The 18,077-nt window shown below is 46.0% G+C and overlaps 1 long non-coding RNA gene across 11 annotated transcripts in view; it reads left to right on the top strand.

Moving 5' to 3' along the window:
- The window catches only part of LOC125108497 (uncharacterized), a 149,122-nt gene that overhangs the window by 21,669 nt on the left and 109,376 nt on the right, over positions 1-18,077 (top strand). The window lies entirely within an intron of this gene.

The raw sequence follows: 18,077 nt of genomic DNA, 5'->3' as shown, positions 1-18,077 counted from the left end.
AGCCCATGCAGCAGCCACGGGGAGAAGAACCCCCATTGCCCCAGCTGGCTCACTTCACCTGACAGTTTCTAAAATCTCTCACATGGAATTTGTCACTCTATTAAACATCCATAAAATGCACTGTGCACCTGAAAAGCTTTTTGCAAAAGAAGAGCTTAAAAATGGAAAACCGTGACTTCCAAAACCCAGGGCTCATTTGAATTATCTCCATAGTCCTTTATTAACAATGTCAACATGCAAATATGTGTGATTCCAGGACGGGGGGCTCTGGGAGCTGTGGGTTCCACTGGTTCCAAGTAGCAAGAGAATTCCCTTGTCTTAAGAACCAATTCATTTTTAATCAATCTTTATTAATCACATATTACAGCACTATTATAACTCCAAACTACGTATCTGTGGTCTTTCCTTTTGTAATGCTGGTGGCACTTTTCTTCTGTCATCAGACTTGTCAGTGTTCAACCTGAATTCAGTTGCTTCTCTCCAACTATTCCAAGCTAATTCTGGGTGAGGGTGTGTCTCTCTGTGTGCCTTTGTGCTGTCCCAGGTTGAAGTCCTGACTCTATACTGTTTTCCTTATTACTTAGGATCCCACCGGAAGGACATTACTAAGTTTTGTGAAATCCAAGTTCACATGTTGACTGAGATTATGTGGGTTGAAGGACCTCTGAAAGCTTACAGGCTGGGGATGACTCAGTGATGTCTGATGGCCCAAGAGATATAAATCCTGGGCACCTTGCAACAGCAGAAATTTATTTGCTCAGATTCCCGGAGGTTGAAAGTCCAAGATCGAGGTGTTGACAGGTTTGGTTTCTTCTGAGGCCTCTCCCCTTGGTTTGCAGACGGCCACCTTCTCCATATGTCCCCACATGGTCTTTTCTCTGTGCATGTGCATGTGCATGTGCTGTTCTGTGTCTTAATCCCTCTTCTTATAAGGACAGTCATTTTGGATTAGGGCCCTCTTGTATGACCTCATTTTGCCTTAATTAGTTCTTTAAAGGCACTATCTCCAAATACAGCATTGTACTGAGATACTGCAGGTTAGGACTTCGATATAATAAATTTTAGTGGAACACAATTCAGACCATAACCATTTGTTTGAGGTAATGCATATAAGACTCATTTCCATGTATTTCTCTCACCTATGGATGAATTACACAAGAAACAGCTAGATGCAACGTCCAGCCAAGTGACATCATCCTGATCAATTATAAAGACAAAATTTCTTCACCTTTGCATTCTTCATTGCTGGCTTCTCTGCTTTAAATCTGACTGCTACAAAAATACAGAATTCTGCTACTAAAAGTGTCAGATCCCTTTCTGGTTTCAAATAGTACATTTTCATCTCTACCATTTTGATCCAGGGCCAATTGCCAAGTAGGTGGGGTATGATTCTCGTGTTTGTGAGACCACAGGTACCCCTAGTTTTCTGAGCAGGACCCTCTAGTCCTGTCGCAGAGGGCTGTATCACCTGCCTAATGGCTGGGACCTATTGTTCCCTCTGATGGAGACAGCCCTCGGGGTCAGCCAGGCCACTGACCAGTCCTGGCTTCCTTCCTGCCCACCCTCCATGAGTCTTTTCCTTACACCTCTCAAGTTCACATTGTCCATGATCATCCTCCAAAGGGTTGGCTATCTTTGGAGATGCTCCTGTCCTGAATTCTGCCCTGGGTTTACGGGCTTTATTTTGCTTTGCAGTTTTTGACATTTTCTCCTATGAGTTCTGTTCCCATAGGAATTGACTAAGACAGTTCTCTTTCTCTGAGACTTCTTCTTCTGGCTTATGCTCTTAAATGTAATGCACTCAGCCCTTCCCTTAAGCACATTGGCTCTTTTATCACTGGAGTGATAAAATTCAACAGGGTTTGAACTTTCTAGCCCACTGCTAACTGGTCAGGCAAGTAAGATTATTCAGTTTGCATCCCTAGGTCTCATCGTCTTTGTCCATTTACCAAGAAGTAAATGATAGCACCTATTTCCAAGGCTGCTGCTAATGTTAAATGTAAAACTCTTAACACAGAGCTCAGTACTGAGAAGATGCATGGAAAATGTCAGCTACATGATTATTTTTACTCTTATTTACACATGCTGTGGCATTTCAAAAAGCTAGAATTCCTTTCCTAGGCTCACCTCATACAAACCTGCTCTATCTGTTGACTCTGTGATGTCCCCTCCCATGACCAGATGCCAGACCACCTTCTCCTAATGGCTGGGAAATTCTGGTTTCTGTTGAACCAGTCTGTTTATTGGAACTCTGGCAACTTCTGATCCCTGTTATGTCCTTTGGTGCAACACAGCTCAGTCCGGCTCTTCTCATGTTCCTCCAAGACATTCCCAAGCCCAAATTTCCTTAGACTGCTTCATATCTAATAAGCGAATCCCTCCATTGTCTGGCCACTCTCCCCTAAATATTCTCCACTGCTTCCATTCTTCTGAAACTGCGGATCTTAGAAAGAGGCAGGATGCTTCAGGTGAGATCTGGCCAGCCCAGAGCAGAACGGGCCACCACCTCATGCCGAACGAAGCGCCCTGGAGCCGTTGCCCTTAGCTGGTGGCCACATTACACTTTCTTCAATAATGCATTTATTGTGAATATAATCCTGTAAGGTTTTTTTCCCTCTTTAATTTCTGCTGCAAAAGACAAGTCTCCTATACTTTAAACTTATGAAGTTGGGTGGTTTTTGTTTTTTTTTTTGCATCCAAAAGTGTATAACCTAATACGGCCTTTATTAAACATTATTATAGAATATTTAAGCCATTATCCTATCCCATCAAAATCTTCTGGTAGTCTGTCTGTAAGTCAACAACTGCACTCCCTGGGGGGATGGATCATCAGTAGATCTGACAAACACTTTGACCATGTTGTTGTCATGTCACTGAGAAGTAGTGGACAGGGCAGGGCTAAGAATGGGGGCCTGGAGGGTGGGTGGAGGGAGACAGCCCACCACGTGACGCCAGTTAGAATTCTGGGCTCAGTCAACCAACTGTGAAACTGTTAAACTTGTTCCTGAATGGATCTCTCTGTTGTGGCCTTTAGGATTCCTTCCGTGGTGTCTTGCTGAAGCCTAGATAAGCTGCTCGCCATTATTTCCTTGATTTACCATTCTCAAGCCCCTGCCATAAGAAAATGAGATCAGCTGCCTGTGACCCGCCTGACTCCTGGGACATGCTACTTATTTTTCTGAGGTCTTCTGAAGCATGATTTTTGGCATTTTAGAACCTTGTGTCAAGGATAAACTTAAGGGCCAAAGTTTCTGGAGTTACCTTCTTGCCCTTTGTGGCCCCCAGAACTGCCCGTATCTCTGAATGCTGGAACAGCTCGCCAGGGTCCACAGGCTGACTGCATGCTGGGGTCACTGAGGTGGGAGGAGGCATGACCCCGCTTGCGTCATCCAGGTACCCATTCACTGTGGCTACCCCCCGCCATCCTGGGCCTCAGTTGTCTCACTTGCTATCCTTGGTCCTTGGGATGCTTTACTTTTTTTGTGTCAACCTGGCTAGACCACAGCTCCCAGATATTTAGCCAAACATTATCTTAGATGTTTCTGTGAAGTAATTTCTAGATGAGATTAAAATTTAAATTCGTAGACATGGAGTAAAGCTGCATGCTTCCATAAGGTAGACGGGCCTCATCTAATTAGTGGAAGGCCAAAATGGGAAAAAAAACTGAGGTCCCTTGAAGAAGAGGGAATTCTGCCAGCAGACGACCTTCAGACTCAAACCACAACTCTTTCCTGGGTCTCCAGCCTGCAGGCCTACTTTGTAGATTTTGCACTTGTCAAGCCTCCATGATTACATGAGTCACTTATTTAAAATAAATCTTTCCCTTTCTCTTTTTTCCCCCTCTCTATACATACTCTCTTGGTTATGTTTCTCTGGAGAACTCTGACGACTACAGTCCTCTGTCCAGTATTAGCATTATTTTGACTGACAAAATAGATAAAATAGAAGTGGAGGAGTTCTCCTTTCTATCGTGAGCCCCTCTCTTCTGTTTCTCTGCAGCCCATTTTGATTTGTTTCTTCCTGAAAGTACTCTGCCAGGGCTCCGTTGAGCTCCCTTTAAAAACATAAACTGAGCACCTACTATGTGCAGAGCACTGGCTCCCAACAGGTGGGTAGGCACTGGCTCCCTTTTGCACCAGCGTTCCATCTTTTGCTCACATCCTTTCCATTTGAGCTATGCTGGTCGTGTGGCCATGACACTCTCCATAAGTATCCAGCTCTTCTTCTTCATAAGGACCATGTCCTGTTGTAGGGGAGAAGTAAGCATCTGAGAGCCTCCCAGTCTTCTTGAGCCATCCTTTTTCTAGGGACTTAGTCTACACGACCATGCTCCTTTGGAGCCTGCATTCTTAGAGTCGCAGGAACACCTGACCTTCTCCTCCATCCATTGAAACACAGCCGGCAGGGTAGTTACTAGCCCATGTCTGGGGTCAGAGAGCCCTTGCTCTTAATCTAAAATCTGCTACTTGCTTGCAGTCTGATCTTGGCCAAACTTTTTAACCTTCCCTGGTCTCAGTTAGTGTGGGGGCTTTTGACAGCACTCACCTCATGTGGTAGCTGTAAGGATTAAGTAAGAAGAGGCAGCTGATTACTTAGCGGTATGCCAGGCCTGGGAAGGCTCCAGTCTGGGAAGGGGGGACTCCGGTCTCATCAGGTGCATGATTTTGGGCCTTCTGAGCTGTTTTTCTCCTCTCTTCACCCATCACTCCCTCTGGCAGTCACTGGTATCATTCATGGGCATTCTGTCTCTTTTCTCTTGCACACACAGGGCAGAATGGTAGTTGCCCAGACTTTGTGAAGTTACACATGCCCATGGGACTTGCTTTGGCAAAATAAATAAGTGTTGGACATGCGGCATGAGGAAGAAGTACAATTTTGTTGGGATAAGCTATTAAGATATGGGAGGTAGTGTTTGTTACGGCAGCACAGCCTAGCCTGTTCTGACTGATATAATCCTTCATCATGACTGTCTGAAATCACGTAGCCAACCTTACATCTGTTGTATATATAAGTAGCACTTATTATATGTGTGTATTTACAAAAATATATAGAAATGGATACATGTATAGAAATATATTTAAATTCCTAAAGACTTACTTGAGGGAAATTTTTTCAATGCTCCTTTTTAACTTCCTACGAAAAATAGGAATTTGAGGCCGATGGTGAAATTGCCTAATCTACTCATATTGACTGTAATTTGAAAACGGCCAGAGAAACTATGGCCAAGTTTCCAGTCCAGGTCTTGACCCTGAGCTGGATTCAAAGACCTGCAGAGGGCACTGAGATGACAGCATTCACTGCATTGCCCTTACAGTGTTGGAGAAGGAGGTGACATCACACCTGCCTGGCAGAGCCTCTCAAAAGCTCCCCTTGGCCACTTTCCTCCTCCTATACCTCTGCTCCCCAATGCTGGCTTGTGTCTTACAACCTGTCCAAGCATACCTCTTCTGGTCCGCTCTGCTTCACCTCCATGTCTCCCTTCTCCTGCACCCCAACTCGGGGTCCTACCCTCTGGAGCCATCTCCCTTCTCTTAGGCAGCTGGCTGGTGAGGTATTTTGCTTTGTTCCAACTTTGATCTCTTCCTCACCCTAAAACCTACTGACGGTTATCCCTGACCTCTTCAGAATCCATCTTCCTCGGAAGGGATGGGCAGGGGGATTTTATACAACTTATTTCATTTTTTTAAAAAGTCTTCAATGATTGATTTTTTTCTGAAAATCATTGGTGTTAGAGTCTAATGAATCTTTCCTATCACAAAGAATAAAGATCTATTTCACGGGGTTCGATCTTTCTCTGTTGGGTCAACAGCAGTAACGTCCAAAAGAATCAGAGTTATTTGCTAACTATACCTAAGCTATTTGGTCCTTTCAAACTTCTGCCCCAGATTACCCTGAGCAGATGGGTTGATGTGAGTCCCTGTGAAGGTGTTTTCTGACTTGAGAGCAGGTTGTCGGCCAAGCCCAAGGGATAGGCATTTGGACCTCAGAAACTCTCACAGAAGGTGGGTCCCAGGGAAGGTGCCCAGGACATCCAGTGAAAGCTTATTCACCCTCCCCTGGGAGCAACTGTGAGATGAGTAGAACTGACAGTCTCATAACTGCGAACACCAGTATGTACCATTTTGCACAACTCAATGTGAGGATCCACTGATGTTCCCACCAGGGATTCAGAGACCCTTTTCCCTTCCCTGCATCGGCCCGCAGCTACAGAATGGTGCTCTCAAAGCTTCACAGGAAAGAAGGAAAAGAAGGGAGAGAACAAGAGTCTTGCAGAGTGGGAAAGAGACCCAGATCCTCAGATTCCATCCAGGGGTAAGAAAGGGAAAGGGGTTCTCTGCAGGCCAGGAATGGGAGAGACTCCTGTGGTAAGATCAATGACGCCCCACCCCCCACCCTGTGCCTGCTATTTTTATTGACGAGGCTGTTGGAGAACATGGTTTTGGTGTGTGGAAGCACGGAGGTCCCTCATGCCACACCCCAGAGCTACCCAGATGTGGCTAGACCAGGAAGGGCTGGGCAGCCGTGAGCCTGCCTGCACATGGCAGGGAAAGGAAAACCATTCTTAAGGAAATGGCTTTCAGAGGTTGGACAGAATTTGTACATCTGGTAGTTTTGTTCCCCATTGATGTGATCATGCATAGGGGTCAAAAACAAATGCCTTGAGTCCTGAATTTTCAGAACCCCAGGGGACTTAATTAACCTTTCTAAGCCTGGGTTTTATCACCTAGAAATGGAAATAGAACCCATCTCGTGGTTCCATCCCTTGAGCAGGAACAGTGCTCAGGCTGGTGCCTGGCAGGGAATTAGTAGACAGCTCAGAGCTACAGCCATAGGTCTCCTCAACCTGGCTTCATGCCTATGACCTTTCCCAGAGGCACAGACAAGCCCCTGAGTTTGTTCAGAATCCCTTGCAAGGAAGTGTGGGCTTTGTCTTGCCTTCCATTCAATTGATCTTACGGTGAAGGCATGACAGCGCCAGGCTCAAGGCGGGTCTGCTTTGAGTGACAAGTCACTTGAGGATTTCTTACTATTCGGGGCTTTCCGAAAGGCGTCTGTGCTTCAGTAGTTTTTGTCTTATAAAAGTTTCCCACCTGCAGTTTTAGTTTATAATTATTTTAAGAGCTTTTTATAAATGAGCTAGATTTCCTTTGCACTCAGGATAATTTACAGAGTCATCAGTCACTTCACCGCAGCTGTGAGCTCTCCTCAAACCCGGCAAATGCACCTTGAAAGTGAAACCAGCTACTAGTGGGAGCAAGGAAGACTGTCTTTGAGGGAAGTAGAAATGACTATCCCGCAAATGGCTCCTGCGGCATGTCTGCTGATGGAAGCCCTGGCGTCTTTAGAAAAACATCCCAAGTCATCCACTAAGATTTATGTGCCTCTCATATATGAAATGAGAATGATTTCAGCTTCCAAGAATTATTCTGGTCTAAAAGTCAGATGAGGATGTCCCTAAGTAATCCATTGAACGTAAGGGCAAAGGAAAAGCCTGCCTTTGTGGCACCACTTGGCCCTCCAGACTGTACTAACTCTGGGTCCGGTTGGGACTTTTGTGTGAGTGACTTGAGCTAAACTGTAAGTGAATCCCACGGAACGGGCAGACAAAATGCGCTTCCCAAATTCGAAAATGTGACCTGAACGTGAACCAGATGTTTTTCACCCAAACCCCACGAGATCCTAGAAGCGGCCAGGGCCGCCCGAAGGGCCGGGCTGTGCCCGCTCTTGGTGAGGCCGGCGGCCCCTTGGACCCACTGGAAGGAGTCCGAACACGTCCCCAGCCGCCTCCTTCCTTCCATTTGGGTGCCCTTGAACGCCGGGTTTCCGCGACAAGTTTGGCGTCAGCCTCGCAGCTTTCTTGACTTCTGACACCGATGCTAATTCATGATTTTACGTCGCAGTCGCCCTTCTGAAAGGAGAATCTTGTTTCAAAATTGCACCTGGACATTTTAAAGTAAATAGGATGGAAATCCTTAGCCTGCCTCCGGTGCACATTGACTTCAGAGCGAGGAATGAATATGCAAGACGGCCACGGGCGGGGAGGGGGAACGGGGGGCGGGGGCGAGGAAAATAATTTGCATAATGGTGTTTGCCGCCTGGCGAAACTGAAACCCGGGCTGTGTGGGTGGGGCCTTGTTTCCCAACGTCAGCGCTGCCGCCCACGGACGCCCCCGCCGGCACTGGCGCCCTGCGGCCGCCCACAGGGGCAGCGGGATGGCAAGGCGGAGGCGCCGGGGCACCGAGTGTGAAACCAGAAGAAACACCTGGAGCTCGGGCTGGGAGGAGACACACGGCGCCGCCCCTGTCCCCGATGCGTGGTCCAACCTGTCTCCCTGGGGTCTCCTCCTGGGTGGCAAGACACGTCTTGATAAATGGGGATAAATTGTTTTAAAGAGCTGCTGCTGCTGCTGCTGCTGCTGCTGCTGGTTTTTTTTTTTTTTTTTTTTTTTCTTTTTTCTTTTCTCTCTCTCTTTCTTCCTGAGTTAGTTTCTGAGTGTTCCATACCCCGATCCCCCAGGTCCGTGGAGCTCCTGGCGCACTGTTTCACTGGGGAGACCGGCTCAGAGCCCCAGGGCTGTTCTAAAGGGAGCTCCGTGGACCAGCAGCTTTGACCCGCTTGTTCTGTGTTCCTGAACCATTGCAGGGCATGCTGGTTACTCGTAACTGGACAATTAACAGCAATTAGAGTTCCCTGTCCTGTTGGGCTAGCAAGTGTCTCAGTGGCAGGGTGAGTTGGGGGCATAATAACAATGTTGTTGATACAGGAGTGATTTACCCAAAGTACCAGATTTTCCCCTGTAAGATATATGTACTCCTTACACCGTCATAGGAATAGAAGCCTTTCCTAGCTGTGTTTCTTTTTGCTGTCTTCCGCCAGCAGACCCGTGATGTTCTCAGGGACTCTGAAGTCCACCTGCTTGTCAGCCTCTGCAAATAGCTAGATAGCCAGTGTTTCTGGCATTGTGTGTTCTGTGGCATAGGTGCTCTGTTAATATAAATAACACAAATTCATTTGTACTTATGGCTAGACTTGTATCGCTTTTTTTTAAGTCACCAGATAATGAAAATACAGCTACTATTAAAATGTGCGGGTGGGGGTGGAGTGGATAATTCAGAATCAGCACCTGAGAGTCACAGCCTGCCCTGAGACAGGCTTTGGTGTGGGCAGGAGGGCTGCAGGGAGGTGGTGGTAACAAGAGAGGTGCTCTCTGGGAACTTTCAGTTATAAATTTCAGTCGCTCTTCATTTTGACCTCAGGATGAACACCGTGGCACGAACTTGTCATTTTTTCGTACTAGGTGTAGCTTTTTCCATCAACTACTTATTTAAAAATATTTATTTTTATGCAAATCTGAAAGGAAGGTGATACACAAGTGTGCAATTCCTGTGGGCATTTGTGGGGTGTTTGCACTGAGACCTTGCGGATGAGGCCAAATGAGGGCTTTATGTAGTTAACTTAAACTTTTTAACCGTTCTCTGTTACTTTTCTTGTTACATTTTGGAAGAAGGAGGAAAAGACGTTTTAAAAACTAGAATTGCATTACTTCCGTATGCTTATTTCCACAAACATTACCTGGATGATAATTATGCCCCACGTACCCTGCCACCCTAAGGAATAGTGTGCTCTTGTCCTTGGGAAGTTCACAGTTTGGAAGGGCAGACAGTCATGAAAAATAATGTAATATCAACACTCCTGTTTCCGGAGGACCAAATGTGTGCCAGCTTCTGGACCCAGTTTCGTCATGGGAATGATCTCGTTTCAGCTTCACATAATCCATGAGAGAGTTTCTGTGTTGATACTTATTTTACAGATGAAGAAAATGAAGCACAGAGAGGTTAAGTAACTTGTCCAAGGTCACACAGCAGGTGCGTGGCAGGGCTTGGATTTGAAGCCAAATTGTTGGATCCCAGAGTGCATAGGCTTAGCAGCCATGTCACTAAACCACACTATAAATGAAGCACTTCTGGGAGCAAAGATGCTGACTCTTGAGTGTTCTGTCTGCTTGCATGCCCAGCCTGTTCAAAAAAAGAAGTTGAGGTTTTGGAAGCCAGGAAGGTTTGGGGCTTCTGTATTGGTTGGTGGCTTTTGCTAGTGACAGTAGAAGAATAGTATTAACAAGGGCCATTTGTTCACACCTAACGATACATCATGCTTTGAAGGACCTGGTTAGTTTCAATCTTCTTAGATCTCATCCAGTGTTACAATATCAGTGTGGATGAGGCTGGCATTCCCATCCCATGTCGTAAGATGTCACTTCTCATGCACACAGTTTGGGCATAAAGTGGGTAAAAATATAACATTAAGCAGAATATTTCATCAAGATATGCTGCCTGGGAATTTCACTTATTGGCACTAGAACGCTTTCCCTGAGTCATGAAAAACATGGTTTTTGGAATGCTCTGACTTGGGTAGCGATCACCCGAAAGAGGCAGAGCCAGGCTGTGGAGAAGCCAGGTGCCCCTCCTGCCCTTTGGTGGCATTTACAAATTAGAAAGTAGCGGGAAAGAAGAATTCTATCCCCGTGAGAACTAAGACTTCAGTGCCCGCAGTGCGCAGCCCTGTGCTGGCTCTAGTGCGCAGCCCTGTGCTGGCTCTTCCTGGGCAGGTCCACACCTGTGAGGCAGGAAGGGGGTGAGCACGGGGAGGAGGTGTTCGAGGCAGTGGAGCCTCAGGGAGAGCAAGGTAGTGCTCCGTGGAAAGGAAAGATGCTGGTGAACCTTGAAAGCCAGAGTAGATGGAGAGAAGAGAGGGAGTCTGAGAGGCCGCTGGGTGAAGGCAGGGGCAGGGCAGCTATGAGCCAGGTGAAAGCTGGACTGTCCTCCTGCAGGAACAGGGAGATTTTATTGGTGTGAGAGCAGTGACCATGTGCTTCCATCTTTGTCCCCATCTCTGGCCTGTCCTCTCCTTCTGTACCCCATCCCGGGCTATCTTAGTGGTGTCATGATGGGCTAAACTGTGTCCCACTCCAGATTCCTCTTTTGAAGTCCTAACCCACTTCAGAATGCAGCTGAATTTGGAGCTGGGGTCTTTAAAGAAGTGGTTAGGTTAAAATGAGATCCTTTCTGGTGAATGCCAGTCCAATGTGTCTGGTGTCCTTACAAGAGGAGGAGATTGGGATACAACCCATGATAAGAAAGACCATGTGAGGACGGAGTAAGAAGGCAGCTCTATGTAAGCCAAGAGGCCTCAGAAGAAGCTAAACTTGCCAGCACTTTGATCTCAGACTTCTAGCCTCCAGAACTGTGGGAACATAAATTTCTGTTGTTTACGCCTCGCAGTGTGTGGTGCTTTGCACAGGCCGCCTGAGAAACTCATATGAGTGCCCGATGTATGTTTGTTGAATAAAAAGCAAAGATAGATGGATAGGAGGAAGAAAATGTTTCATGGCTAGGATGAGAGCAAACCATGCAGGTCTTTCTCAACCTGGGCAGAGAATTTAAATTTGATGCTTGGAGGTAGTAGGGCACACTGGGGTCCTTGAGCAGAGGAGTTCCTTGGCCAAAGCAACCTTATAGAAGACTGATATAAGACTCTGGAGCTCTGACCTAGGGAGAGGAGCCAGGCCTGGGAACCACAAGAAGCCTTGACAAGGGGCTAGTCGACCTCTGATGGGCAATGGGAAATGAAGGGGGTTCTTACCTTCCTTTTATGTTAATGTTCTCTCCTGGAGGGGCAGACAGGGACCTCTGATGGAAGAGAAAATTGGAACTCTACCTAGAGATAAGCCCACAAAGGCTCTGATCCAACTGGACAGAGACCAGCTCCCCTTACTTGTCAAGTGAAGGTGAATAAGCTGTTTCCTAAGGAATTCAGAATTCACACCTTCAATGTATCTGCAGGTAAAATTTTAGGGGGATCCAGTGTGTTCCTAGCACCAGACAGAGGCTTTTCGCCCTGGAAAGCAAAGAGTGGCTGAATTGGGGTACCCATGATCAGAATCCATTCATAGACCAAAGAGGCCATGAAGGGGGAAGTGCATGGGCAACAGTGGGGGACTGCCTCTCGGCCTGATGGGCTCCCTGGCATGACCTGGCCACTGGTGTTTTAATGTCATGGGCTCCTTGCTCTTCAGCCACTGTCACTGGGAAGCTGGTTGGGGTTCTCTCCCTGGTCCTTAGTTTAGGCGCATCTTGGTTTCACATTAAACTCCTGGTTCAATGTCATGGCCCTTGTTGTTTGTGCTCAGAGTTGCACAGTGACGAATGAATGAAAGATCAGGGCAGATCAAATGTCAAATCTCAGCTGATGCCCTTATAATTGAGTTGTTTCTGCAAAGTGAATCAAAGCTTATAGTATCAAGAACATTGTTATACACTTTGATCAAAGTTGGATTCATATTTCTTGTTATTTCAAAGTTAGTCTCCGTGAACACCTTTCAGAAGCCCTTGTTATACTGAGTGTTCTGAGTTTCAACAAGAAACCAATAATGTCAGGAAACATAGAAGCCATTATTTGTTCTCCTATGAAAATCAAGAGCCTTTGTATGTTAAGCTCTTCAAGCATTATTCTGTTCTACTTGGTCAGATTCCATAGCATAGGATATGGAAACCCCCAAATAAAATCCTTGGGGAAGAGGGAACTGGTGTTTTATAAAGTGGCTGGATGAGAAATAAATTTGAAAATTGGGGGAATTCTAATAATTAAATCACGGAGTCCCTGGTCATTACTTGGTCAACCAACTGTTTAACCTTGGTTTTTGTTATTTTCTGTATGTTTTAACTTCCAACTTCCCTTATAAACATGTAATAAAAAGGAGTCTTAGAGGGACATACCTGGGAAACCTGGAGTGACATCTTTGAGCGTACAAGTTTCCATCATGTTAGGACATGGAGGCACTCTTAAGAATTGCCTCCCATTGGATTTCATTGGATCTTTCCATACACGCTTCTGTGTCTTTAGTTAAATGGGACAGGCTATGGAATGAGGCCAAATACTTCTTGAAGGAAGAAGAACCCATACCTGTAAGCCCTCTCCTTTAACGGTGGATAGTATACAACTGCAGAGTCATTTCTGATTTGATGCAGAGTCTTTCGGTTAAAAGTGACAGAAAACCCAACTCAAAGTGGTTTCAGCAAAATCTAGAATTTACTGCCTTGAGTAAGTAAAGAATCTCAGAGTAGGGTTGGCATAGACACTGCTCAAATGAGGTCAAGACATTTTGTCTTCTTTTTCTTGTCTCTTTTTGGCTTAGTTTCTGCTGTGAAGCAAGTCAGTTGCTTCGCAAACAGCCTCAACTCTCAAATGGTCTCTGGGTGGCAGCCACTTACTTGTCCTTCAGGGTCCAAATCCAGCAGAAAAGAGCTTTTGTCCCAGCATTCCCTGCAAAAAATGCTGTGATTCCCTCTGATTGGACCAGCTGGCTGGAAGAGGGACCGAGGTAGCTCACACAGTAGCCCCTTAGTCATTGAGCATCATGTCCATTATTTCTAAACCCAGTGTGAAATTAGCAGCCGGACAGTACCCGTTCACAGACTGTCTTCCTTGTTTCTCCTGCCTGCTCCCAGCAAACCCCAGCTCCTGGTGCCAGGTGCCTAGCTTCCTTCCTTATTGGCATAAAATGTTGTCTTTTGTGTCTGAGGAGTTTTATTTGAGACATCCACTGTGTGTGTGTGTTTTCTTTGAAGCAGACACAGGAACTTCGTCTTTCTAACCTTTTCTAAGTGTCACGTAGCTAGAGACAGTGAGTTGCTTCAGAAGGACTTAGCAATGCTGATGAAATGTTTTGTCCATTCTTATGCTCAAGGAATCAGCCCTCCCTTAGCAGAGAGTATCACCCACAGGTTCATCTATGTTTGCTGATCAAGAATGCCACAGGGATGTTCTTTCCAGTAGGAGCCCCCTTTCCCGGAATTGACCATGAAGAGGGTTGACCCAGGCCCCCTGGCAAAACAAAACAACCCGGGATTTCTCTGTCATGCATGTTCCAGGCATATCCAGTGAGTTCTCAGTGATTAGACCCAGCAAGCAGATGATGGCTGCTGTGCTATTGGTAGACTTCACTGTTTAACATGATTATTTTCTCGAGTTCTAGTCCCTCACTGCACTTTTCAGAAAGACACTTGTTCTGCGAGAACCCTCACAGTCTGTTTCTGATTAGTTAAACTGGTCTCGATCGGTGCTAAGTTCACATTTCAGCCTTGATTTATGCCTTCCCTATCTGCAGATACGTTCCCTTGTTACCCTGTACAGTAGAGGCCTCCTCTCACTTATGCCTTCTCATTTTCATGCGAACAAGGTAATTGGTATCAGGAATACCTAGCAAGGCCCCACATGCTAACGTCACAAGAGAACAGGACATGGACAGCAAATAATCATAAAATTCCTGATTGCTGGGGCATAGAAAAAAAATCAGAGGCAATTCCCTGAGTTGATAGTCCCAATTTTTTTAATGTCCTTCTTGAGTAGAGAAAACAGGATATTGAAACTATTCAAAGTAAATGAGACTCTGTGGATTTTAGGACAAGAGATGTAAAAGAAAGTTCCATGGAAGCGGGCCTAGGACTTTGATGAACACCTACCCACAAAGATAAACTGTGCCTTTCAGGCTGTTTTTAAGAGAAAGTGTGACCATCAAGGTCAGAGTGTGGTAATTTATCCTCTATTCCTTCAATCTCATTGGCCCTGAGCCTTGTGCAGACGTGGGCGGGAAAGAGTCCTGAAGAACAGCATGGTGGCCAGATTAAGGAAGAAGGGGAAGATTCGCAGAAGTTGCTGATGATTAATAATGAACTCATGTCTTAGCTGGAATGGTGTTCGCCAGGGCCTGGTCTTACAAGGAGAAATACAGGTGTCTCAGCTCTGAGCCTGCAGAGCTCAGGGGACACCCTGCCATCTGATTCCAGCCCCTCATCCTTCTCTAATACCCCAAGATTTGCCACAAAGTTTCTAGGAGACATTTGTGTCTTTACTGCATTCATGGGTATATCTAGCAAAAATGCAAAGTCTCACTGATAAAGTGTGGACTTTTCCAGTAGAAACGAATAGAGATGTATCTTACAGATGTACAGAAAACAAGCACACTTAAAAAAATTTTTAATGAGGGGCGCCTGGGTGGCTCAGTGGGTTAAGCCTCTGCCTTCGGCTCCGGTCATGATCTCAGGGTCCGGGGATCAAGCCCCGAATCAGGCTCTCTGCTCAGCGGGGAGCCTGCTTCCCCCTCTCTCTCTGCCTGCCTCTCTGCCTACTTGTGATCTCTTTCTCTCTGTCAAATAAATAAATAAAATCTTTAAAAAAAATTTTTTTTAAATGATGTATAATTTTTATAAGATCATGAATTACATTTATTTCATCTTAACCTCTGTCCTCAGAGGTATTTGAAGACCTGGAGTGGGTTCAATCAAAAAAAAAAAACACACACACACATACACAAGCACAAAAAACCCAAATGAAACAGCATTTGAAAAGGTGTTTTGTGTGTGTATTGTAAGATTTTATAGTGAACGCTTTTGTTTTCTTTTCCCCCATTTATGCAGACTTCTGTTCTGCTCTTAGATAAAATACTAATAAACAGGAAGTTGAAAAAAAATGTGGTGCAATTGTTCTGAATGTTGTTTTTCTTGCGAGGCTTTATGGGACACGCCACACGGTCCTATTCAAAGCAGTCCCTGTAGGTGGTGGTGTTAATAAAGAAATGGAGCAGGCGAGTCGCCCTGAGCCAGCTCTGCCTCTGAAAGCCTCCCGCGGAGGCCTCAGTCTTCAGGACTGCTGGGGCAGCTCAGACATTCCAGCAGTTTCCCCTTTATTTGTCCTGAACCAAGTTGCAGAATTTTAAGGAGGTGAAAGGCCATTCCTATGGAAAATATGTTTGTCTTCTTTCCTCCTCAACCTGAGTTCATGAGAAGATTTTATTTCCTCTGAATGTTTAGCGTGTGTCTGTGTATCTGTGTGTGTGTCTCTGCGTGTGTATCTATAAAAGCCAGCAATAATCCAATAGCAATGTGCAACCTTTGTTTATCTTTAGGACACTTAATGAGCTACAACCCTGGTCTGTTTCCATTTGAACAAGTTGGTAAGAAAACCCGAATCTTGTCCCCCCGCCCCCCCCCCCCCCTTTTTTTTTTTTCAAAAGAATGACTTTAATAATCATAGCAACAGTTAGCGCCACGAGCTATGACAGAATTAAGGGCAAGAATAGATACCCCTAAGAGGTAACCCTCACCACCCCAGGCCCTCTGCCCACAGCAAGTCCCAGGCTGGGTGCCCTGGGGTTTAGAAGAACCGGCCTCTGGAGCGACTGGAGCCAGACTGGGGAAGCCCAGGGATGTGCTCATTCTTGGGAAGTGGTTGTCACTCAGGGTACAATGCTGCCTTGGCTCTTCTGACTCTATGCTTGTGGGATTTTATGCACCGCCCCCCCCCCAACCCCGCCTGGGGCTCCCCACCTCTGTGTGAAGGCTTGCAGACCTTGGCCACACTCTGGTCTTTGCCTTTTGCCCCTCACCACGATGCCACGTCTGGGTTTCCCATAGCTACAGAAGCCAGGCAGGAAACAGGGGTTCAGAGATGCAGGAAGGGAGTGCTGAGGAAATAAGAATTTGAGGGAGGGGGCAGGGACCCTGACAGAGAGATGGAGACAAAGAGAGCCGGCCCTCTCCAGAAGCCCCCAGAACTCCCCTTCCACTACTGGGTGGCTGTTTTAATTTACCCCCACCGGGCCTCATCTAAACGCCCCCTCCTGCTCCAGTCAAGCCTGTGCAACCCCAGACATTTGCCTGTCCTGGGCCTGCCCTGTTGTCATTTTGTTTTTGTGTTTATTACTAAGTGAGACTAGTGTTAAACACTAGAAGAAAAAGGTAGTGATCCAGTCCCAGGCACAGGAGGCTGGGCGGGAGCGGGAGGGAGAAGTCTGTGGCCAAGTGTAAGAACCTGCCTCCAGGGATCCCACGGGTCTGAGCTCTGAGGCCATTTTAAGAAACTGTTGTTAATGTCAAAAACGAGGAGGGACGAAATAACTGTCCCGTCTGTTCCTCTGCACCTGGAGAAAAGCAAACCCCTCGGGCATACTAGGATTTCACCAATCAGACATCCCATGAGCTCCTGCCTTGAGTTTAGCCCTCTTTGGGGAAACAGTGGGATCTGTCTGAGTGTGTGAACAGTCCGCACGGTTCTGGGGAAAGGGTCCAGAGGGGAAGAGGCTTCCACACTGAGTTTTGTGTTTACAGGACCTTTTATAGCACAGCCGTAAAGAAGCCTGATTTTTACAGGATTAAGCATGCTTCCTCTAGGAGCAAGGCAGCCATTGTTCCCTGAGACAGTGAGCAGGGTTTTTTTTCATTCGCAGTTGCACGTTCCAGGACTGGGGACGGAGATATGCAGTACTCTCATTACTATTTTTGATATTTTATTTTCTGTTCAGAGTCAAGAGTTGTAGCCACCAAAGTCAGCCCCTGTCAGTAAATGAAAGGTTCCAGCAAGGAAGCATCTAAATGTTTCTGAGACTAGACCCCTGCCATGTCTGTGAACAGGAGATATTTGGGCTTGGATTTCATGAATTATTAAGTCTTTTCTTAGATGACTGTGCTCTGTGGTTAGAGAGCAGATAAGTTATTTTTCTCTTTAATGCCAAGCGTTTTCACTGATTTCAGTCTTACTCATTAGAAAATAATCTGCTCACCCACAGATGCCAGGGGTTCCAGAACACAACCACTCTACCTTCTCCTGTAGACATTTTAGACCCCCCCCTCCAACTGTGGCTTTCACAGTCAAATGTGAGTTGTACAGTCATTGGTAAGCAGTATTTTTGGAGCATGTTCATCCCCACTCAGGCTGTGTGTGAGATAAAACATCCACCACAGAGTCCCTGGGAGGGTCACACACATCCTTGGATTCAAGTATCTGGACATGAAAGTTTGGACATGATTATAAAAAAAAAAAAAAAAAAAAAAAAAAAAGCAACGTAAGGAAACACAAATTCTCTGTGGCCCTATTGTGAATTTGTAGGGATTTCCACGACAAAGGCTATTTTAGTCATTTAAAAACATCAGTGCACTTAGCCTAATCAGCACATTTTTATGTCTGACATTTTTATATTTGGGGAGGGATTGGAAGTGAATTTGATCTGTTTCAGTTTGGAATT

The sequence above is a fragment of the Lutra lutra genome, chromosome 9 (assembly GCF_902655055.1).
Source record: "Lutra lutra chromosome 9, mLutLut1.2, whole genome shotgun sequence".
In the NCBI taxonomy this organism is placed as follows: Eukaryota; Metazoa; Chordata; class Mammalia; order Carnivora; family Mustelidae; genus Lutra; species Lutra lutra.
The sequence above is the reverse complement of the archived record's forward strand: the minus strand, read 5'-3'. Positions and strand labels throughout refer to the sequence as shown.